General features: G+C 41.5%; 1 protein-coding gene across 3 annotated transcripts in view; it reads left to right on the forward strand.

Moving 5' to 3' along the window:
* Nucleotides 1–6,080: 6,080 nt before the first annotated feature.
* Nucleotides 6,081–24,389, forward strand: part of JAK1 (Janus kinase 1) — a 96,300-nt gene continuing 77,991 nt past the window's right edge. The window contains exons 1-3 of one of the 3 annotated variants that reach the window (XM_048499036.1): nucleotides 6,081–6,256; nucleotides 6,908–7,043; nucleotides 12,381–12,492. The gene's annotated coding sequence lies outside the window, so the exon portion shown is untranslated. Of the gene's footprint in view, nucleotides 6,257–6,293; nucleotides 6,417–6,907; nucleotides 7,044–12,380; nucleotides 12,493–24,389 lie in introns of those variants that run through there. The other 2 variants (XM_048499039.1, XM_048499038.1) reach the window with 2 other exon arrangements.

Genomic DNA, 24,389 nt, shown 5'->3' on the forward strand with positions numbered 1-24,389 from the left:
GTCACACAGCATACATATGCAACTGTGATGGACAGGAATCTATCTTGCCCCTGAAGGGAAAATCAGCAACAAGGAGTGCTGCTTGATCATCCAGTCACCTTTGAGAAGCTGGATGAGATGCTGAAGGGAACACAGGAGAACAGGAGCTGAGTTCTGCCTCAGGGAGAAAGCAATGACAGTTCTGATGATGTGGCTCAGAGTAGACAGAGTGGAGGGTAGCTTTGCTGTGTTGTGGGGTGGAGTGGTTTAGCTCTGTCTCTGAGACAGAACAGAATGTCCTATGGCTAGGCTGGTATCTGGTAATGAGCAGGCCTTGTGTTATTTACAGAGCTATTTACTAAGCAAGTCTACGTGGAAATAAGTCCTATTTTACTTAGTGGGATTATTCCCAGAAAAGCATGTATAGAACTGCAGTCTTAGTCTGACTCTTGGGAAAGGGCAGGTTGGTGTGGGTAGAATCCTGAGTATGTGAGAGGATCTAACCTAGTGGCTAGCTATCTCAGAAAACCTGGAAAACTAAAGGGAAGGTTTATAGTTCAAAATGAATCTAGATCCCACATCATTGGAGGCCGTTGTGTGTGTGCTCAGTAGGAAAAAAAAAGGCTTGTCCTGAGTCTCCTGACTCTAACTATTATGCCAAACAGGCTCTCTTCTTGGCAATCATAATTTTAATTAATTTGAACAACAATATCAGTTGATTTACAATATAATCCTTAGAACACTTTTTTGGAAGTAAGCCCAATTGAACAGAGCTGAGTGGGATTCTGAGAACCCCTCTGTAGCATTTCTTTCTTAGTTCTCTTCAAATTTTGGGATAGTCATTCTTCTCCCACACTTAGCCTTGTAATCAGTTAATATTGTTTTGATTCAACAGGCCATATTGAATGTAATAGACAAGAGAATCTGTGTCACAATATTTAGAAGTCCTGTTGGTTTGAAACGGACCATTTGCCCAGCTACTTCAGTCTATTGTCAAAGATCATAATCATGTTTGATTCTATTACATTCTGTTTCTATATTTCTATTACATTTCTATAACATTCAAATCCTTAGAGACCAACGAGATTTTCAGGGTATAAGCTTTCGAGAGTTTTGACTCTCAAAAGCTTATACCTTGAAAATCTCATTGGCCTTTAAGATGCTAATTGACTGAAATCTAATTGTTCTGCTGCAGACATGGACGTAGGTAAGGGGGGGTTCTCGGGTTTGAAACCCCCCCATTCATGTCCGAAGCTCCGCCCACCCGTTTGTGGGTTTTTAAAACATTTTAGTGCTTTTTCGGTTTTTGGCCTACAGGGGGCACATTGTTTGGGCTAGCAGCACCAAACTTTCAGGGATTGTTTGGGGGTATCTCCTGATGACACTACCTAGGTTTGGTGAGGTTTGGTTCAGGGGGTCCAAAGTTATGGACTCCCAAAGGGGGTGCCCCCATCCTCCATTGTTTCCAATGGGAGCTAATAGAAGATGGGGGCTACACCTTTGAGGGTCCATAACTTTGGACCCCCTGAACCAAACTTCACAAAACCTGGGATGTATTATCAGGAGAGTCTCTTATTGAGACCACCCAGGTTTTGTGAAGTTTGGTCCAGGGGGTCCAAAGCTATGGACTCCCAAAGGGAGTTCCCCATCCTCCATTGTTTTCAATGGGAGCTAATAGAAGATGAAGGCTACATCTTTGAGGGTCCATAACTTTGGACATCCTGAATCAAACTTCACCAAACCTGAAATGTATTATTAGGAAAGTCTCTTATTGATAGAACCCAGGTTTTGTGAAGTTTGGTCCAGGGGGTCCAAAGCTATGGACTCCCAAAGGGGGTGCCCTCATCCCCCATTGTTTCCAATGGGAGCAAATAGGAGATGGGGCTACACCTTTGAGGGTCCATAACTTTGGACCCCCTGAACCAAACTTCACCAAACCTGGGTGGTATCATAAGGAGAGACTCCTAAAGATACACTGAAAGTTTGGTGCTTCTAGCTTAACCATTGCACCCTGACAGCAGGCATCCCCAAATTTCCCCAGATTCTTCTTTTAAATCCACCCCCTTCAGAATGGATTTAAAGGGAGAATCTGAAGTCCTCAGTTTAGAAGAAGAGTTTGGATTTATATTCCCCCTTTCTCTCCTGTAGGAGACTCAAAGGGGCTTACAATCTCCTTGCCCTTGCTCCCTCACAACAAACACCCTGTGAGGTGGGTGGGGCTGAGAGAGCTCCGAAAAGCTGTGACTAGCCCAAGGTCACCCAGCTGGCGTGTGTGGGAGTGCACAGGCTAATCTGAATTCCCCAGATAAGCCTCCACAGCTCAGAGCAGGGAATCAAACCCTGTTCCTCCAGATTAGAATGCACCTACTCTTAACCACTATGCCACATTGAAAGTGATGCTGTTTCATGGTGGGTGCTAATCCACCCCAAAACAGCATCACTTTCAATGTTGTTTAACTAGGGACCCCAGATTCTCCCTTTAAGGTGGATTTAAAAGGAGAATTTGGGCTCTCTAGTTTAAACACCATTGAAAGTGATGCTGTTTGGGGGTGGATTCCAGCATCACAGCAGCTGCCCGGGGGGTGGGGGGTGGCGGCGCAAAACTCAGATTTTGCACCAGGCTCCATTTTCCCTCTATGCCTCAGCCCAGAGGGATGGGGCAGGGAAGGGGAGTCTGCCATCCCAGACCTCGGAGAGCTGCCTTCATAAGCGCTAGGCCAGGGGCGGGGCTTGGGGAGGCGTGGCCATGCCCTAGGGGCGGGTGGAGGTGTGGCCTCACCCCGAACCCCCCCATAAAAAATCTATACCTACGTCCCTGACTGCAGACCAGCATGGTTACGCTCCGAAACTTTTTGTTTGGTTCCAAGGGAACATCTGGAAAGTAGATTTATCTCTTAAGATTAATCATAGCATAAATTCCTGCCTTAAGTGCAATTGAATATTTGTGGCTAACTGCTGTAATGGAGAAACAAATAGCAACTTATTGTTGAAGGCTTTCAAGGCTGGATTCAACTGGTTGTGGTGGGTTTTCCGGGCTGTGTGGCCATGGTCCGGTAGATCTTGTTCCTCTGTGATACACCTTGTTTCTCTGTGATACACCTCTGAAGATGCCAGCCACAGATGCAGGCGAAACATTAGGAACAAGATGCAGGTGAAACATTAGGATCAAGATCTACCAGACCACAGCCACACAGCCTGGAAAACCCACCACAACCAAATAGCAACTTATTTTCTGTATTAATCAACATTCTTCATCATCAGGTGGGTAGCCGCTTTGATTCGAAGAAGCAGAAAAAAGTTTGAGTCCAACAAAGACCAACAAAGTTTTATTCTTGATATAAGCTTGCGTGTGCTTGCATACTTATTCAGATATCTAAAGAAGTGTGCATCATGCGCAAGCTTATACCAAGAATAAAACTTTATTGGTTTTAAAGGTTCCACCAGACAGCAAGTTGGGATCATTTTATTCACTATTTTAATTGCCAAAGCCTAAGCATTTTTACGCTGAAGTAATGTTTACCTCCATGTCCAGAAAATCCTCACTGGCTAATGCTAAAAAATTGAACTCTCTCCTCCCTCCCCCTCCTTCCTCCCCAGGGTGGGTGGGCCAGGACCAGATTATGCCCCACTCCCTACCCCTTACCCCCAGAGTGGGCAGGCCTTAACCAGATTAAACTACTCGAGAGGTGGCCTGTAAAATTGGCAGCCCCATAGCCCGATGGTTACCACAAAAGATTAGAACTGAGAATTTAATCAGAGGCATATGGCCTATAGTGTCTCTAGGTGCACACCTTTTGGACCTGGGGGGACACTGCGCACACCCCTACATGACAAAACGGCATGCACTGCAGTCGCCTGCCACAGAGTTCCCCCTTGCAGGGAGGCGGGGCTCTGCGGTGGGCGACTACAGTGCCTGCCTGGATCGCCTGCTACCCCCAAACCCCACCCCCTGGCAGAGCCATAGTGAGGGAGAACTGCGCCCACAGCACATATGAGCCCTGCACCCTGTTCTCCGCCATGCCCCCACACCATCACACGCCCGGTGCATTGTGCACCTCCCTGTCCCCTTTGCGTTACACCACTGCCCCCTGGCCTCCATGCAGGCTGGCTTTTGTCCTCCCCAGGCCCTGGGGATGGCAGGAGCTGGCCTGCAGAGAGGCAGGGGCAGAACTCGGTCTGAGCCCCACCTCCACCCCGAGCCCCACCCCTGAGCATGGGGGGGATGCAGGGGCAGGGAGGGCACCCAGAGGTATTGCCCCCGGGTGCCATTTCCCCTTGATAAGCTTCTGGTTTTAATGGCTTAATTTTGTTTTGCAAGAACCATTTAGATGTCCCTGTGTATAGCTAGGTAGATTTTCAGAAGACTGATGTTGTGAAGGCTGCTTCTACTTTAGCCCTGAATGTCTGCTTAAAATACCTACGTTATTAGAGGGACACAAGTAGACTCTCCAAAATACATTTTAGTCTGATTCTTATTTTGTTAATTTATTTCTTGAAAAATATGAGAGAATGCAAATATCCAAATGAAGCAGTCCTGAACCTCTCCCACTATGTAGAACATGTGCAGCACCCCATCTAAGAGGACAAGAGTATGCAGTAGGATGCAGTGCTAAAAGTCTGCCCTTTAGGCAGTCATGTAGAGATTTAGGAACTTGGAAAATCTTTTGAGGAGTACTCATTAGTCTGCTGCCAAAATTGCTGGCTGAAGATTCCTTTCATGCATTTGAGCAAGTGGGCTCTAGGCCATGAAACACTCTGTCTTTTATATGCTATAAAACATGTCCTTGCTTGTGACGAAGGGCCACAGTTTTATTAGCATCGTTGTTGCTGTTCTATAGCCATTTGACGAACATAATTTATTCTTATGTTTTCATTGTTACCGTCGAGGACTACAGAGATACCTGACAGGCCCCAGATGCTCCTCTCTGCCACCACCCTTTATTTTGTTCAGTCTCACTGTCATTCTTTGCAGTAAGACTAAATCAGCCTCTTTTTTCTTGAAGCACTTTTCTCCAGCCTGTTAACATAGAAGCAGCAGTAACAAAGCAGGTTGCTTGGCAAAAAGTAAGAAATTGTGAGCCATTCAGTATTAAAAAGTCCCTCTGGTTGTATAGAAGAGGAGTACTGATCCATTGTCTTTTAAAGACCTTGCAATATTTTGCTAAGACAATCAGTAATCCACTGAAATTCTCATATCCATAGATGCTAAGCAGGCAAGCATGCCATTATAGAGAAAGGCTTGCTGTTTTGGGACTAGAACATGCTTTTAAACCAAGCCTGTAACTAGTAAATTATATTGAATTGTGAAATATTCCAAAAGAAGGACTTCCGTTGTGGTTTCTTTGGCATTAATTAAAAACCTGTTAGTGCTGGTTCCCTGTGAGCATGTTCTCTATTTGATGAGCATGGCATCCAGTGCATGGGAAATATGAGCCATCAAAATCAAACACCAGAAACATAATTTAATAAGCCCCCTGGAATAATCTGAGTGTTTTCAAATGGAGTCAGCCCATACGTTCCACTATGAGCCTGTAAGCAGCATGAGTAATCAAACTATGATCAAATTCAGTGATGAATGAGTGTGGGGGCTCTAACATTTTGGCCTCTAAGATGTCACAGCACTTTAGTCATGGTGTAGTAAAGAAAATCTGCCAAGCCAGGAATGCATTCTATAAATTAACAGATATGAAACAAGTGTTCAGAATTGTCATGCAACTTTTTTTGGGAAGGGGGGGAATAAAATTTAATTTGTGCTATTCTTCTGTGATATCAAATCGCAGAAACTAGTGCTGATAGGGAGCGAGTGGCATTTTTTTCCAGGGGAACCAGTTCTGTTTTGATATCATCTGAACTGCCACTGATGCCACGATAACAACTGAGTTCCTATGGGACTCAGAGGTAAAGCGCTTTCGCCGCTGACTAGTTCTGCCGGGTTCCAAGCGATGCTCCGCGCGTTTCCCAGCCGACACTCTCACTTGGCCGAAAGAGGGGCTCAAACAACGCTTATCTGAAGTTGTCTCCCTCCTCTTTGTTTGGTTCTTTTTCTGGTCATGAGACCCGGAAGTTTTTTTTTTTTTTTGCATCAGTGTGTGTGGGGTTTTTTTTTTAAAAAAAATTCTATCACATCACATGGCAGCGTGCGAGAGATATAATAAAAACAGAAAAATGGCGACAGTCACGTTGTGGCGAGTCTATTGCTGCGTCATTAGATAATCTTCATGCAAAGATCGCTAAGAACAAAGAAAAAAAAGAGGGGGTAGAAGACGCGGCTGGAAAGGTGGGTGGGCAGAAGGCAGCGGCTTGTGGGAGAGTTAGGGGGGAATCAGGGAGGGGACGAGCGAGGGTGTTTATTGCAGGGCGTTGCAACCTGGCATCCCAATTCCCGAGCTGTCCGCTCTCAATGCACCTTTAGGCTGTGCTGGACAGCCCAGCTCGAGGTTGGTTAATTTTTATACAGAGGAAAACATTGGAGGGGGGGGGGGGAGAGATGCCTGGGTGGAGGGGTGGCTCTTGGATCGCATTGCAAAAGCATCAGGATACCCCCTTGAAATAAGCGCGATCGCCCGTAGCGGTGCACAGCTGGAGAAGCTGGGTTTTGTTTACAAGCGTTGTCCTGCTACAGCTGGCTGTTCTGCTCTCACCACCGTGCGCACTTTAGGGATGGGAGCTAAAAAAAAAAAAATAGGGATGGGAGCTAAAGAGAAATTGTTAGGGCGGGGGGAACACGAGCACCGGGGAAGGAAGCGGAGAAATTGGAGCCTTGTCCCATCGCTGCTGGATTAAGGCATTGATGTTTGGATTCGGTCGAGCACGGCGCTCTCCGCTACTTGCGGCGATGGGGGGCAGGGAGGAGGTGTGGGGCGCGAGTGGCTTCCCCGGCGGAGGGTGTGTTCCTTTTAAAATGTTGCGCACTATTATTTTCCTTAAGAATCCTGGCACCGCTCCCTTCCAGTCAAGTGATTGTAAATATAGCCTGGATGTTGTTTACATGAAACATCTAGAGGGAGGAGCCGACGGAGGAGGAGGAGGAAGAGGAAGACGGAGGAGTCTCCAGGCTGGCTGGGGTGAGTATCCCAAAAGGAGGAGCTCCCGCTGGCTGCCTGGGAGCCGCTTGGCATTTGCGCTTGGTCGGGTCCAGGTTTGCTTTGGGAATCGCCCCGCTCGGCGGTTGCCTGGCAGACTTTCCCTCCAAGGGCTCCTTGGCTGCTGAGGTGGTCCAAGCCCGCCTTCTTGGAGTTGTTCGATTGGTTGGTACGAGCGATTACTCTGGTCCACGACTGGATCTGGCAATCTTTGATTTTTCCCTCGCAACAAATGGTTGTTTGTCGTTTCTGTTGTCTTTTGTAGTGCCTAGTGTAGAGATGAGTAGAATCGTTACATGCCATGGGTGGAGGGCGGGGATGGAATAAAAAGCAGTAAGTGATTCAGTTATTATTACTTATGTTACAGGCACATACAGAGTAGGGAAGGTGCCATTTAGTTTTTATACTTCACCTGCCGAACTGGGGTAGGCTGCTTGAGATGCTGAAATTTGTAGCTGCAGGTTACCAGTTCTAAACTCAGAAAAAGGGAGCTTGTACCTTTTAAGAGAGGCTTTTTTCTGTGCAGATGCAGAAAGGCAAATCAGGGACCATTTCATGACCATTCTCTGCAGGATCTTCAATGCTGAAAGTCTGTGGATGTCCCTGTTAGTATGGGGGTCTTGTTTAATATGTATCCTTACATTCATAAAACAGTGAGTTTTATGGCTGTCTGGAGATTACAATCTGTGTTTGCCCTGTCCAAAAACCAGTGCTATCCATAGTGCTGTGCTGACCCTTTAAGGCTGCCTTATAACAGGATGATACAATGCATGTCAGCTGATGCTGTACACATTTGCTTGAAAGTGATTCAAGCAAACAGGGAAGGGGCAAGTTTATTGGAACTGATTTTCTGATCATAGAGCTTCAGCTTTTAAAAGTGTTCTCGCTGCCCTGTCTTAACTCTGCAACTCCTGCAGTCAGCAATCAATTCATTTCTCACTCATTCAAATACAAATACAAATAGTCAATTGGTTTTAACATAATTTGCATTTTACCACTTTTTATATGCCATTAAAGGTATTGTATTTGTATTTGTTTGTTCTCACTCATTCAGTTTCTACAATCAGATCCCATATGTGTGGGACTGGGAGGAGTTTCTAGTCACCTTTCATTTGAGATATGGATTACAGTGGTGATCAAAACTGCTAAACATTCCAGGGTCAAGGTATTTGTCATGTTGGGGGGAACTGATCAGCTCTTTGGAACTTCTATGCTTTTTCCCTCCCCCATGCCAGGAGAGCATATAGGCATTCTCCTTCATTTGTTTGTAGGGGACAATTTATTTGGCTGCAGTGTCAAGGATATCTCCATCATCCACTCATTTCCTGACAGTCTAGTCAGTTATATTTTAACAAAACATAGGGGTGTTTGCTCTCTGTAGCCAATAAGTGACAGAGGTTCTGGTCTATGGCCTTGATTTTGCCACTGCCACACCTCTGATTTTAAGTTACTGGTTGTTTTTTAATATAGCAAATGCTATCCCTTCCCTTATTTGTTCCTCACTACTAAGGGTTGTGGAAAATAATAAATCCTTAACTTCCTTGTGGACTACTAAGGGTTGTGGAAAATAATAAATCCTTAACTCCCCTTTCACTAACCAATCTTGTCCTCCTGCCTGTTCCCTGCCCATGAGACACATGATCATTACTGCTATGGTGTAATGTCAGGTCCTACATAACTCTTATGCATGGCAACAGCTTGTAATGTTGCTGGGCTTGATTTTGTTTGTCTGTGGATTTTGGGGGAGAGAGAGTTTGTCTGGGCCAGAAAAAAACGGTAGGACTATTCACCGGAATGCCACAGTTGATCTGTAACTAAGAAAGGGTTTTGGAGATCCTCTGTTCGGTGGTATTTATGGTGGAAGTTGGCATTCAGGGTACATTAGATTGGTGTTGGCGCAAATAAGATTCCTAAGTAGCCAATAACTTAGGGAAGATATGAGAATGGATTGAAGGAATAGCTGCAAACGTGCCAAGAAGAATGTAGAAAAACTTTTGTTGATGGATAGCATAGTGGTGGTGGTGGTGTTTGTCACCAGTATATTTTGTAAATTCTCAGTATTTGATTTTTGTTCAAAGCAGGAGACAATCAATTTGTGGCACCAACCCCACCGAAGTGGGTGGTGGTGACTTCTCCCCAAGATAGGACTGCAGTCCTAAGCATGCTTTTATTTGGAAGTAAACTCTGCTCAACTCAGAGGTACTTAGTTCTGAATAAACAACAATGTTGGTCTTAGAACCTACTAGTTAAAACCTCAGTTTGTTCCATATCAAAAGAGGGTCATTCAGTTAGCATCATACCCGTCCTCTGGAAAAACAGGGAAAGGGCAAGTGGAAGAAAGATGGTCTGGATAGACAGGTGAAGCAAAAAAAAAGAACAGTCTGATAGTACAATAAGTAACAAAATAAAACAAGTGGGATCTGAGTCAAAGACTGAGATGTGAGGTGGGTCCTGGGTCTGAAAAGGTTGAAAACAAATGCTTCCCAGCATTCAAAATAATTTTGGGGGAAGAGGCATCTAGGGTAGAAATCTGTTTCATTAGACTTTCAGGACAAATTGATTGCCGTTAGTGGTCCTTATGAAATCTCTGTGTTCTCAGAATTGTGGTTTTCTTGTGGGTATGAGTGCATTTTGCTTCAATTAGTAATTCATCAGTTTCAAATGTATAATTTTTCTTCTTAGCAGCACCCACAGCACTTTGAGTTCTCCTTCTGTAATTACATGCAGCAGGGGCAGTCCTTTGGGACTGCCTCTTGCTTAAGCCTCCTTGAACCGAACCATTAATTTCAACAAGCCTAGCAGTCAGGTTCCCAGTGGATTGATCTTAATATTTTTAATCAAAGTGGCTGTTCATTTTTACTAATCATGATTGCAAGGCACATTTTTCTAGCTAGTGTAGAAACGGAAAGGATAGGTTAGTTGAGAAGTACAAATGCACAACCTCCACTGTCAAATGCATAAGGGATCTGCACCATAGAGCCCTGTGGTTTAGCCCATACATAGTTTGTGTTAAGTTCAGGGGTGCCATTTCAGTGAAGGAGGCATACACAGACTTCAGATATTGAGGAGGCAGGGTTTACAGCAGAGTTTCAAGGTTAAATAACAAAAAAGCACTTGTAGTTATGTTTTACTTTCTCATAGTAACTCTTGCAATATTGCTAACATTGTCAAAATGCTCATTGAGGGCTGCCAACAGATCAGGGGTCGGGGGAAATGCCCTGTATCTTTTACTGAGACTTAACATTTAGAAATGGTCAGTTGAAGCTTTGTCTGATATTGCATGTTAAAATAATATGAATTAATATATTGTCGAAGGCTTTCACGGCCGGAATCACTGGGGTGCTGTGTGGTTTCCGGGCTGTATGGCCGTGTTCTAGCAGCATTCTTGCCTGACGTTTCGCCTGCATCTGTGGCTGGCATCTTCAGAGGATCTGATAGATATCAGAGGATACAGATCCTCTGAAGATGCCAGCCACAGATGCAGGCAAACGTCAGGAGAGAATGCTGCTAGAACGTGGCCATACAACCCGGAAACCACGCAGCACCCCAATATGAATTAAGCCTCAATTAAAGGAACAGAATATTTTTCTCCAGACCTCTTGATCACCCTACACTGTTTATAAGTGAAAGAATTTGTCTTTGGCTGCATTCCTTGTATATTGGCCCATTTATTTGTTAATAATAGACAGTGTACAGAACCTTCAGTTTGGCCAAGTTCTTCTCAGGAATAAAGTCATATGTTCTGACAGCTGGAAAGGGGGTAGGATGGAAGTGACTCTATTCCCTAATAGCCTACCCTGACCACAAAGCTAAAAGGATCAGGGTGGGAGGTGAGGGGGAGGGGGAGAATTGACCTCTGCTGCCAAACCTGGAAAGCCACTGTCAGTTAGACTAGCAGGCACTATGTTAGACAGACCAATGCTATGACTCAGTATAAGCCAGCTCCTTATGTCTTACATAAGAGGCGTTTTAGAAACCTTCACCATAAACAACATAAACATGAAAAAGGGAGAGACGTTAGAAAGTCTGTAGAAGCTGAAATGTAAATAGCATCTCAGATAGTGTATTGTGCTTGTTCCATCCTTTCTCCATAGTCTATGTGAGGGTTATCCCATATTATCCTCATGACAGTCCTCTGAGGTAGGTTAGACTTTAGGGTGGAGCAAGGATTTATGCTCAGGACTCCCTATTCCATGGCCTAATTCCTATTTTAAAGATCAGGAGTCATCTGGTTTCCATAACCTTATATTATATAACATTCTTGTAAACTCATGATGTGCAGAGTTAAGAGTCTTTTGAAATCTTCTAACACCATGTTATTTTTACTTTTTGTTTGATCTATAGAATTAGTTGTACTTCACTTTTCATTTTAGTAAAATAAATTAAATTAAATGTGGAAAATGAGGTTTTAGTTTGCAGTCCACAAGTACTGAGTGGCTTGAATCTTGCCATGTAATACTTCACAGCTCTGTGGTATTGCTATTCAGTCATTTGGTTGGGATGTACTGTAGGATGTCACTCAAAGCAGTCTAGTTCTGTTTTACTATCACTATTTCCTTTATGTTTAGTTTAAAACAAACAGAAGGGAGAAAAAAGAGTTCCCAGAATCAAAGGGGGAGCAAGGACTTCTACATTTATTATAGCTGCATTACAGAGAGATTTCATAAGTTGTAGCTGTGTTTACCAAAATACCTTCTTGTGCACCAGATTTGCCTGATTTGCCTTTCTGCATCTGGACAGAAAAAAGGATAGAAATGAAGACATCAGATGTGATGCTTGCTTCCCCTTGTAAAAGAGAAAATTGGCACATTCTCCTCCCAACATATTATCTTAAAGTATACCGTATGTCCTGCACATTCTCCTATGAGAGTACTTAAGGCAGCCCATACCATTTCCCCCCAAAATGGATTATTTTGCTGCTTCGATGTGAGTTCCTATTTCTCCCCCTTACCAGAACTTAACACACCTTAGAGAAGCCATTGTTTATTTTGTTTAGAAAAGTAGTTGTGGAAGATGTGACTATGAACCATATGCACTACCCCGTAGGTTTTTTAGGGCTAATAACATGTCACATATTTTGGTCTTGAGTTCCATATCAGAGCCCCAAGGCTGGTAAGCTTGAAGACAGCTGCTGTAGAATAAGAAGTCTAAAGTAGGTGTGTGGACATGCATATATTATATGCACACACATGTACATGTTATGTAAAAGGGTGGAAGGGAATGCAAGTGAACTTTTGTTGAACTCAATTATCTTAATGCCAGTGGGGGCGGGGGTGCTGCAAAATCTAAATAAGAATACCTTTCTCCTTATGCTTTTAGTGTTGCTTGGTTATCTGCTGGTATCACATAACCAGATGGGAACAAGAACACTGGTAAAAGTTTTAGGACGTAGCCAATGGAAAACATGACAATGGACTCCACTGCTGGACAGGTAAGTAAAGAGCAAGAAGAAGGTGAGGTCTGAAGGCCAGCAGCTTCCAGCAAAACAAAAATTACTTCCAGCCTCTACTGCTTGGGTTTTCTTGCCATCGTGCATACAGTCAGGAAAAGGAATTATTGATTTCTCTGCTTTTATGATCTTCACTGAAAACAGATCTCACCAAGTCTTCTATTTCTTCCAGGAGCAGCATTCTTGATGCCAGAAAAGATGGGCATGGCCACTCTATGGTTGGCATGATAATCTCTAAAGTGGTGTTGCAGATGTCCCATTGCTTTCAGTAGCATAGTTCAGAGATATAATTATTAAACGAGATGTAGGCTGATTATGCACTGGTGCTGTGCTGCACAATGAGGGTAAATTTCCTTTCCAGCAGAGTTTTCATTGCAGACACACTTACACTGGCGGCGCTGCATATACTGAAAGCCCTGCGGTTCTTGAGAGTAGGAAAACACCAACATTTTCCCTTGCTTTGGGGTTTCTATTCCTTCTTTCACCCACCCCTCCCCCACACTCCTTGCAGGTATTTCTGAGGGATTGATGGTTGATCCCCCCCAAAAATAATGATAATGAGCCTGCACAATAACAATGTGAGAAATATTGATATAAAATTTAAAGGGCTCAAAAGGAAAAAAGCTGACCATCTTCCATCTTGAGAAGAATATCAATATAGCCCCTCTTCTTCCCTCTTCCTTTTTCTACTCTCCAGGCTCCTGTTGCTTTCTTGGAGGGGAGGCAGTGGGGGAGAGGGGCTTGCCCAGCCATGGCATCCTCCTCCATAGCTAATGATTGATTGAGCCTGGCTTAGCTCCCTCCCGAGCTGTCCAGCACTGCAGCAGAGGGAGGGAGAGGGGCCGCACTGTGTAAGAATATTGATATAACATTTAAAGGGCTTTTTAAAAATGCTGTCAAACTTATGATTGAGGGGGAGCAACCCAGAACTGAGGGCAAGCAAGCCGCACAACAGGCAGTGGGGCACCTCACATATAAACTTCTGTTTCTTCATCTTTAGTCCAATAATCAGTTCTGCCCTAAGTTTAAAATTGTAAATGTCAGTCTATTGGAAGTCATTGCCCTACTGGCTGAAGTGCTTGTGCCACTTGCAAATTCTGTTTGGAGTGAACAAAATAGGGCTGGGGTTTTGTTTTTTGGGGGGAACTGTGAAAATCAGGCATTGAGTCAAGCAAATTGTACTTGGACTTTGGAGGAATTTTAACAGAAGTAATATTTTAAATGAAAAATATCTAATGTTTGTGTGTGAATTTTTATGTGCGGGCGGGGGGGTCCTTTAAAAATTGTAAAATTATGTTGCAGCATACTGTGACTCATTTATTCATATAGACTGTTGATTATTGAAATCTGCTTTAAAAGATTAGTATAAATGGGTGCTGTGTGGTTTCCGGGCTGTATATGGCGTGTTTCTGCCAGCGACATTCTCTCTCCTGGCGTTTAGCCTGCATCTGTGGCATTCTCTCCTATTTATACTGCATGCAACAGCATCTTCAGAGGGATCTCTCTGAAGATGCCAGCCAGAAATCTGGCAAACATCGAGAAATGCTACTAGAATGTCCTTTCCCACAAGCTACCCAAATGATAAAGTCCGACCGTGAGAAGCACTTCAACAATACATTGAAGGCGCAATATAAATGGTCCCTGTTTATGTCTTGATCTACTAACAACAGTCTGTACATAGAAACAACCAACCTATGCAAATCACTCTCCTGGTTGTTGGCCAGCATAAGCACAAGGATAGTACATACAAGGGGGGGGGGGCATATCCAACACTGGAAAAGGTGGATGTGGTGCTAACCTTGGGGTGAACGGGGGATGGAAGGGAGAGGGACTGATTCCCAGGTTCTGCCTTTTGTTCCAACCAGTGATCAGCACTGTCTGAAATGTAATTTGCCAGTGGTTTCTTCTCTCTCTGTGAGAGAGGAGGTGAGAGATTCTTGCATCGAGAACTTTATGCATAGTTGTCTCAATGCTTGAAAATCTGTTGATTGGGGCTCTTGCGTTTTAAGCTCTCAGATTAGCATGTGACTTTCTGAAAGGGTCTCGGAAAATTGAGATCAGAGGCATAGCAAGGGGGGAAAGCAGCTGGTGCACTGGTGTGTCCTCTGCCCCCATCCTGCCCCGGAACACCCCAGCCACACCCCTGGAACGCCCTCGCCACACCCCTACAAGGGCACGTGCCCAGTGCATCACACACACACACACACCCCGGTCCCCTTGGAGCTACACCTCTGATTGAGATGAACAGGTTTGTCAAATCATTCGATGTACCAAACAATGAACTTTGCATAACTGGGCCTTAATATTCCATTGTGTTAAAATACTAGTTCTGTTCTTTTATGTAACACCATGGTGTGTGCAATTTATTTTTAAAACAGTTACATGTATTTTTCCAAAATGTTTTTGTCTCATTATTGCCCTCTTGTGTTTTAAAAAATCTATGCAAGATGTTTTTGAAAATAGTATAGGAAGTTTTGTTTAATAACTGATTGGTATTTCTAAAGTAAGTACTAGCATTGCTATTTATTTAATTACTTCATTTATTTATTTACTTTGGTTACTCCACCTTTCTACCCAGTGGGGACCCAAGATAGCTTCCAGCAGTTTCCAGTTTTGAAACTGAGATGTAGATTAGTTTTTTAATTACACTTAACTCTTTTTAGCAATGCAAATGACTTGTTTAGCATTTTATATTCTAAATTCTTGATGCCAAAAAACAGCATACTCTGAATTTATAATCCAATTGAATGTATTTTAATTTATTTGATTTTAATCCTAACTAGGTTTATAGAAGCTTTTTGTCTTTATATGGAAGAACTCCTTATCCCTAAGACAGCTTGTCTTAAATTCCATTAGTGTAAAACATTGACTGAGATAAGACTAGTTCAGAACTTTTTGTACTGTCTTAAGTGGGGGGGTTGGGGGTTGGAATAAGACAGTCCAGACATCCTTTGGTGACATTCTCTGAATATTGAGCTGCCCTCTCTGTTTGCATAGAAAATAGCTGTACCAGATGTACTAAATCCAGGGTGGGAGGCACCCCTGGAATAATTCTGCTGCAGGGGATTTATAGAAAATCCCAACTGTGCCCCTTACTTAAATGAAAGAGATTACTGTTTGTTTAGAAAGCCTTATCAATGTATATGACTAAGTGAGTGTACGGAAAAGACAGATTGCGGCTCCAAGTCAAGGGTGTGTATCGCCGGACTTATACTTGCAGGGGAACAAGGAGATAGAACGGGCTATAGTACCTTAGACCACAGATGGAAGATTCCCTTCTGAAAAGCTTACCTGTGTTAAAAGCTCCCTGTTGAGAGAGAAGAAGCACAGCAAAGAAGAGATACCTTCTGTCTCCTGGTTGTGCTAGTTTTTTTGTTTGCATCGACTTTTTAATGCAAATGAGCATTTAGAATTGGAAACTTCCGTGGTATTATAAAAATGTTAGTTTGTACCCTGTTTACAAAAGTCAGGAGAAGGGTGAGCATCCTCATTGCCCTCTTGGAGACTGGGAGATACAGGCCAGTGAGAAAAAAATAAAAATGGACAAAAGTGGTGGTGGAGTACATTGGCCTAATTAATCCCCTAACAGTTTATAGCTTCCAGGATGGACCCTCTCTTCCAATTTACACCCTTACCCACAAATTCTCCCCATATAGCATAGGAGGGGAGAGTGTCATCTCCACTTTAATGCTCTGGTTTGGCACTAGTTTCCCACCCACTTTCCCCCTTACCTGAGTAGTCTGTGCTGTGTTCAGTTGTGTTTGTAGAGGTCCACTGCTGAGGTTCAAGTTTAGGTGAGCAGGAAGCCACTAGCTGATCCCAGGTGCGCATCTGGCACATACCATTACGTTATGGAAGATGGGAAAAATCTCCCAGTTGTTCCCCTCCCCCCTCTATGATTTCTCATCCTTAATTTGTTGGGAGTTCTTATATTGTAGAATTGAGTATCCCAGTGGTTGTGAATGTGAGTGGTGAGATGGAAAAATTCCCCAAACTCCCTCACACTGTATTACATTTATATAGTGCTGAACATTCAGAGTGCCTCTTGCAGCAGTACCTCAGAAACCCTGTATGGTCAGTATTATTTCCATATTTCAGATGCAAGAAAGATGCTTGAGGCTGGAAGATCATAGGTCACCTAAGGGCAAATTTTGAGTTAATGGGTAAGATTTGAACCAAGGAATTTCTGATTCACCATGCAACCCTTTTACTAGCATCATTGACTCTGTCTTCGATAGTCGATCTGAGATATGAACTGATGTTTTCCAGATCCAGTACTGTTAGGACCACTTCCTGAGATTTTCCATCTTACTGCTTGAAGTGTGTAGTTCAGTGCTTTTTCTAAGAGTATAGTTATTAATATGCTATCTAAGCATAAAACCTACTTACTCTTTGACCATAGACTGTGATAGGGAAACACTGTTGACATTTATAGGCCAAGTATATTTGCCTCTAGATTGTTTCACATTTACTAATACTCAAGCACCCTTCCTGTTTTATATATGTATATTCTTTCTTCATATCATATACTGTTGATACAAATAGTTTTAACTTATCTGCATCTGCTTATCTGACAAAATTCAACAGTCCAATATAACTGGATTATAAAATGTAACAGCTCTGTTTCAGTGAGGTGATATAACATGCATGGCAAATGATAAACCACATTGGAATTTTGGCAGTTTTCCTTTTTTTGGATTTGGCAATGCTGTTCTTCCCAGCTGCATTTTTAAAAGTTGGGCTACATAAAAAAAATGATCTGGTATGAGAAGTTCCTGACTTAAAATAGATATTGCTCTGATAAGTACAGATCATTGAACCATGGTCAAAAGTGTGTCGCATTTCAACAGAGTGGGATTGGGGGGGGGGGGATCAAGCAACAATGTGTTTGTGCCTGAACAGCTCTTGTTATGCTGCTTCATATTTGCATCAAATGGATCATAATGCTAATGTCTTTTGAATGACTCAGCTTCCATTTTCTCAGTAAATACAGTATTGCAGTATCGGGGAAAGAGTTATCTTGCAGTGCTGTAAACAATTTCTTGCCATGTATGCTAGTTAAATGTGCATCAAGTCATCAGTAATTGTCCAGCTGTACTTGTCAAGAACCAAATCTCAACATTTGTTGTGATTGTGATCTGTTTTCAAGGAGGAAAGTTAAAGCTTTGACTTCTGGGGGCCTTTACATCCAATCAAGGAATAAGTTATCCCAAGGATATGGGCTGACAATGACTGACAGGCTGCCCTGGTTCAGTTATCACTGTGCTGATGCTGTCTATACTAAAGGTACAGTACTGTGATAACTGAAGGATGGCAGCCATCTTAGCTTCACGGGAACCAAAAAATGAAGATCAAATAACACGTTATTCTTTTCTGAATAGCTGGATATGTTTTAGAAAAATCAAAGGAATACATGTACTGAAGCAAAAAAAAAGCATGTTAACCATTTTGCAGTTTCATCTCTCTTTGAGGGAAAAATACTAATCTTGGACTCAATACAGTTTGAACTTTGAAAAAAAATTCTCCTGTTGTTTTTGATTGTTGGGATTACTTCCAGATGTTACTAGCCCTGAAGTAAGGAATGGAAAATGACAAATGTTTCTTGGCATCCAAACGGAGTATGTCTTTCTTAAATATGAATTTCTGACTTCAACATTATAGAATAGAATAGAATAGAATCTTTATTGGCCAAGTGTGATTGGACACACAAGGAATTTGTCTCCGGTGCATATGCTCTCAGTGTACATAAAAGAAAATACATTTGTCAAGAATCATAAGGTACAGCACTTAATGATTGTCATATAGGTCTAGTAAGTAATCAGGAAACAATCAATAGTAATAAAAACATAAAATGTAAAATCATAAAATAAAATGAAATGTCAGCACAGGCTATAGTCATACAGTCATAATTGGGAGGAGATGGGTAATAGGAATTACCCACTTTTCAGTATTAGGACTCCTGAACCTTTTTCTGTTGCATAGAGATCATGTAAGTAGAACTAGAACCTGCAAAAACTTCCTCATCGACAAACAGTTAAAGGGCTACATAATACTTCAGAGGTTGCATATTCAAGCCAAATGGGACTTGGGCACCTTTTCCCAATTTGTGCTTTCTAAAAGTCACTCTCACTTTGAATAATTTGTGTATGTACTTTTTAACTAGCCATGTGAATTTTAAAAATGGTGGCATCTGCTTTAGTACTATCTCAAGAGCAATGGGGCATTCTACAGGTTAATCTCTATGCAAACTAAATCCAAGTTCTTCAACTTATATAGCCATCCTACCAAGGTCTGCCAGGCCCAGTCCCTGAAGAGGCTGCTGTATCTTAAGAAGCAAGTGCTGCATGGCACTGCAAAACTGCAGTAAGAAAGCAATATTTATTTTTTATACACAGTATAAAAACACAAAATACATATAATCAAATTATTTTTAAAGAGACAAATCCTGCCTGTAGGTTTACAATCTAAATAAACAGACATATAATGAGAAGGAGGTAAAGGTTGCTTCTGGGTTTTTGTTTTTTAAAAAAACACCCTTCAGTGCTAGATGGGCTTTCACAAGTTCTGAAGTGTTTAACTTTATACTACTAAAAGCTTCTATTGTTGATGTCTGTATGTCCTGCCTATGTTAAGGGGGTAGGAATTGACCAGTTAGCAACCAGATCCATAACCTCATATTTCCGGTATACATTCCTTGGTGTTTAAACCAGGCATTTTCCCTTTCGGTGCACAACTGTAGCCACATAATCAAATTCAAACATAATGGACTGATATCTTCAGGTCTTTTTGGCCTCTTCCTGCTCCAGTATAAGCAACAACTCAGTTTTCTTTGACACAGATGGCTACAAGAACTTATTATTGACACCTGCAAATCCTTCCTCTTTGTTTCTCTTACCCAGCTCTCATTACCTCACATTTATCTTTTATCTGTTCAAGGTATTTAACATGTTTATTACAGTGATACCAGAAAAGCCAAATATGCTTGATTATAACTATTACCTCTGATTTTAACATTTTTTTTGCCTTAAGGTAGCTATAGCTTTATAGTCAACAGTTGCTCAACCAACCGGGAGCATCATTTCTAGAATAAATCAAAAATAGCTACTCGCATAGCATTCACACAACAATAGTCAATTCAGAACACTTCTTTATTGAACAAGCAAATTACATTTATTTTGTAATGCCCAAGGGATGCAGGGATTGCTGTCATTCTTGTTTGGAAAATGTATAGGGAAGAAGCCAGAAAAAGAAAATCTCTCGCTCAATAGCCAGTAAGGAACCTTACCTCCACTCCACTGCTTCCCTATAGAGTCCTTATAGACTGCCAAAGAATGATGGATCCTAAAGAGAGATTGCATGGAGAAGTGTAACGACCAGAAAACCACCTTTGGATTATCTACTGCCTATTGAAATAGGAAGTGGGAGTTGGTTGTGCTTCCTGTTTTTCATGCTGCTGCTTCTCATGAAAATGAAGCTATTGCTTCTGATGTATGCATGTGTGCTCTTTAGCAGAGTAGTAGTACAATACAGGGAAACAAGTTCTAAACTCTTGTGAAGGCTGTAGAAGAACAGGAAGTACAGTTTCCTTGCATTATATGTTATACTACTGGTCAAACTTCAGAAACTGCTCTCAGTCTTGTATCTGGCTTTTCCAAAATATGAATGGTACAATAATCCTTGAAAGAAACTAATCATCTAAAATGGAAGTGTTGAAGAATTAACACTAGAGGGGGCTAGTATGTCTTTTTTGTTAGTATGAAATTTACAAACATAGTTTACAGGAGGAACAAACTCCAGAAGACTGCTTACCTTCCTTTTTTGCTTCATCTTCTGCATACATGTTAGCAACAGTCTTTGTACACTATGCCTTATAAGCTGCTGCTATAGCAAATCAATTTAGTTCATATTTTATAAAATTACACTTTTTTATTGTCAAGCAGCCTAGATAAATTATTCATTGGAAAAGCATCAATAATATCATGAAGAAAGAGTTTGTAGAATCATAGGGTTGGAAAGCACCATACAGGTCATGTAACCCGACCCCCTGTTCAAAACAGGATAAGCTTACTGCATCCCTAATTAAAGTTTGTCCGATCACTGCTTGAAGACTACCAGTCAGGGGGATATCATCTTCCTAGGCAGCTGATTTTACAGCTGAACAACTAGTGTAAAAACATTTTTTATCTAATATCCAGCTGGTACCTTTCCACCTGTAGTTTATATTTACCATGAAGAGTCCTATTCTCTTTTGTCAACAGGAACATCTCCCTGCCCTTCAAAGATCAGTCATACCCTTCCCCACAACCTTATTTCCAGACTGAACATTCCCAAGTCTGTGAGTCTTTCCTCATAGGACTTGGTCTCCAGGATCATCCTTATTGGTCTCTTCTACCCCTGCTTCATTCTGTCCAGATCCTTTTTGAAGTGAGGTCTCCAGAACTGAACAAAGTACTCCAGGTGTGGCCTGACCAGTAATGAACCTATGTACTTACTATACACATACTTGAAAACATAAGAGCCCTGCTGGATCAGACCAGTGGTCCATCTAGCCCAGCATCCTGTCTCACACAGTTATTCTGAAGTATAAACAACAGCGCATAGAGACTTTTCTGCCTTTGGAATGCTCTTCTAGAAAAGGTACATATATTGTTTACAACAATGCTGTTATCCCTGGGCTACATTCCATAGGACAGTAACACATATCTGAGTAATAATTTAATAAAACTAGTTAATCCATTAGATGTAGTTCTTTAAGCTATTAGGAATTGTGTACAGAAGATTTCCCCAAGTGCAGCTCATCATAGAAATACAGTTATATAAGGAGCCACTTCTGGCAGAATTTTCCTAACTCTTCTTATGAGAGATCCTTGGGTGTTTGAGCCATGGGTGACAGAAAAGTTTCCCCCTTGGCCTTGATTTCAGAAATCAGATTAGCACAGAAACAAGGTAGACCATAACTAATGGGACAGCTTGTTTCAGATACTGTATGTGTAATATTTTCTGGTGTGAAGATGCATGTGTAAGTAAAAAATTCATGAAGTTATTAAAGGCACAGAAGACCAGAAAAGAAGGGCAATCCTATATAATACATTGTCCAGGAATAATTTTTGTCATGGATCAAGAAAGGAGCAATGGGCAAAGGTACAATGAAATAACAAAAGACAGAGGGACAAGGGAGGAGGGAGATTAAAAGGCTCTTGGAAAGCATGACATTTTATGGACAATCCCATATCTATACATCAGACACATTATCTGATAAAATCAATGGGACTTAAGTGCTTAACTATGCACTAAAATTACATTGATTTCAATAGGACCTTTGGGACTATTGTGTTCTTATTCAGTTTGCATGAGCATCCAGTCCCAGGGACTTGTATAAGCAACTTATTTGTATAAGCAACTTTTGCAGCAGAAAAATGTCTGCATGTAAATAGCACTAATGTCCATTTGTGTTTATGAGAACAAAGCTAAGATCATACCTGTCTTTGATCCAGGAGCAATCAACTGTTGTTGCTTTTGATTGTGGAGAATTGCATGCATCATATACATGACTGGCTGTATATACTTGGCTAAAGATGTGATTGTTAACTCGCCTGGAGGGTGGGGGATCCTGTCCTTTTAATGGAATATTATTTACCAAGTGGTGTTTACCTCCATGCTGTGAAAAGCTGCCCCTGTCCATTTCTACACAGGTGATTTTTCTACAGACCATCTGGCAACCTTAGCTAAAGATGCATGATTCTCCTGGGTTTTGTTCCCTGCCAGTAGAAATACATATATTGTGGTAGGAATCTCAAACCCCAACCATTGTCTCAGATATAAATAGGTTTTTTTCCCCTTTTAAATCTAAAAAAGAATCAAAAGACTATCCTCCAACATTTTAACATGTGAACAATAAAAATATTTACATTTAAAAATCAGTTTACAAAATCTGTATGTTTAAGCAGTCAGAAGATACCAGTGTTTTCTCTATTTTTTGCAACTCTGTCTTTTTTCAGCACTTCCTTCCTGCTGTGTATCCTGTAAAGCAAAAGAAGAAGTTAGTTTCCATACTAAATTAAGATTTCTATTGTATCATAAAATGTTTTGTTCTTTTTGGGGGAGAGGGGATAAAGTTGGGATTCTATCATTTTATATTCTTTATCTTTTCTGATTCCAACAGTATTCTTGTGCTATCCTTGTAGCTAATAGTTCCAATAATAATATAAAAAACAATGGTGAAATTGGGCATGCTTGATGAGTTCCCTTTTTGTTTCAGTCTTTTTTGTTAAAGACGTATTTATCAAAATTCTTACATATTGTTTTGTATATACATTTTGCATACAATTTAAAAAATTTCTCCATAATCTAAATGTTTTAAAATTATCATCATAAATTTCCAAGACACATTGTTGAAGGCTTTCTCTTCATCTAAAAGCATAAATTCAATATTGTTTCTCCTTTTTTCTTAAAATATTTGTTTGCATTCAATAAATACCTTGTTTTATCCTTCAAATATCTTTGAGAAACAAAAGCGGGGATTCTGGAAAAGCTACTTCACCTGGAAACACCTGGAACAGCAGAAATAGAACAGGCATCTTTCTCATCATGAGGATGTATTGATGGGGAAATCCTGGCAAGAAATGTTTTGTTTGTTTCTACAGATTTTAAGAGCATAGGAGCTCTGCCAGCAGCGAGAGGTGGAAATCCAATCCAGAGCCAAAATCAGGAACATCGGTATATATAACTCCTCAGTTAGGAATGCGGCTTGGTGTAAGAGCTAGCTTTTGGTGCTGCTAGCCTAAAAACTGTGCCCCCTGCAGGCCAAAAACTGAAAAACACTAAAGAAATACAAAAAAACCACAAATAGGGCGGAGCTTTGGACATTAATGGGGGGGTTGAACCCAGGAACAACCCCTTACCTAAGTCCTTGGCTAGATTTCTAGTTGAGCCATAGAGTTTTGGTTGAGCCCTAGGGTATGTGTAAACAAAGGCCTGAACTACGCGTTGCATTAAGAAACACATGATCAAATTTTGTAAAATGGCTCCTAACTGTCAAAAAAAAAAAGCTTGGTTAATTGTGGTCTTTCAGAATATCCTTTATCGGTTTTTGAACTGCTCAGTGTACGACCCCTCCTGGCCTCTTTAGGCAGGTCATTCTACCAGGTGATAGCCACAAACAAGGATGCAAACTATACATGAGGGGCAGCATAAAAATCTTATGAACAGTAAACTTACAAGATTTCACTTGAAACTATCAACAGGCAGGATCCTTCCCAGATTCAAAGTTGCTCTTTTAACACAGAGAGTTCCTACCCGCAGAACTTGTACATGCAAGTTAGGCGTGTTGGGCTCTTAATAGGATTCTTATTTGTCTGACTAAAACAAGTTTTCTTCCTGAAGATGACTCTAAACTCTAACTAAAAGCCAAATAAAAACCTGAATAATCTGACACTATTTTCAAGACCTTCAAATTCCCATCTCTCCCTTTTAAAACTGAGGCTGGCTCATCTCCTTCCATCCAGTGGAGTTCTATGGGCTCCGGTTGGCTGACAATTATTTCAATTTGTACAAGGCCAAAATCACAATGATTAGTTCATAGCTGTAGAGGAGAGAGGGGTCTTTGGGGGAGATGATTGCCACAGGATCACATATTTATTCTTTAAGATGAAGCCATAGGATGCTAGAACATTTATAATACAATCCTAAACAGAGACATGCCATTTTAAATCCATTAAAGTTAATGGGCTTAGAGTATAATTCTGGTTACAATTGTACTGTTTTCTATGTAGCTGTGCGTACTCAATAGCTTCTACCATCTTCTAATTGCATACATCTAATAAAGTGGTCCATTACCTTACAAAAGCATTGGCACAGTCAACCAGGATGTTTCTTTGCAA

The sequence above is a fragment of the Sphaerodactylus townsendi genome, linkage group LG05 (assembly GCF_021028975.2).
Source record: "Sphaerodactylus townsendi isolate TG3544 linkage group LG05, MPM_Stown_v2.3, whole genome shotgun sequence".
Classification (NCBI taxonomy): domain Eukaryota; kingdom Metazoa; phylum Chordata; class Lepidosauria; order Squamata; family Sphaerodactylidae; genus Sphaerodactylus; species Sphaerodactylus townsendi.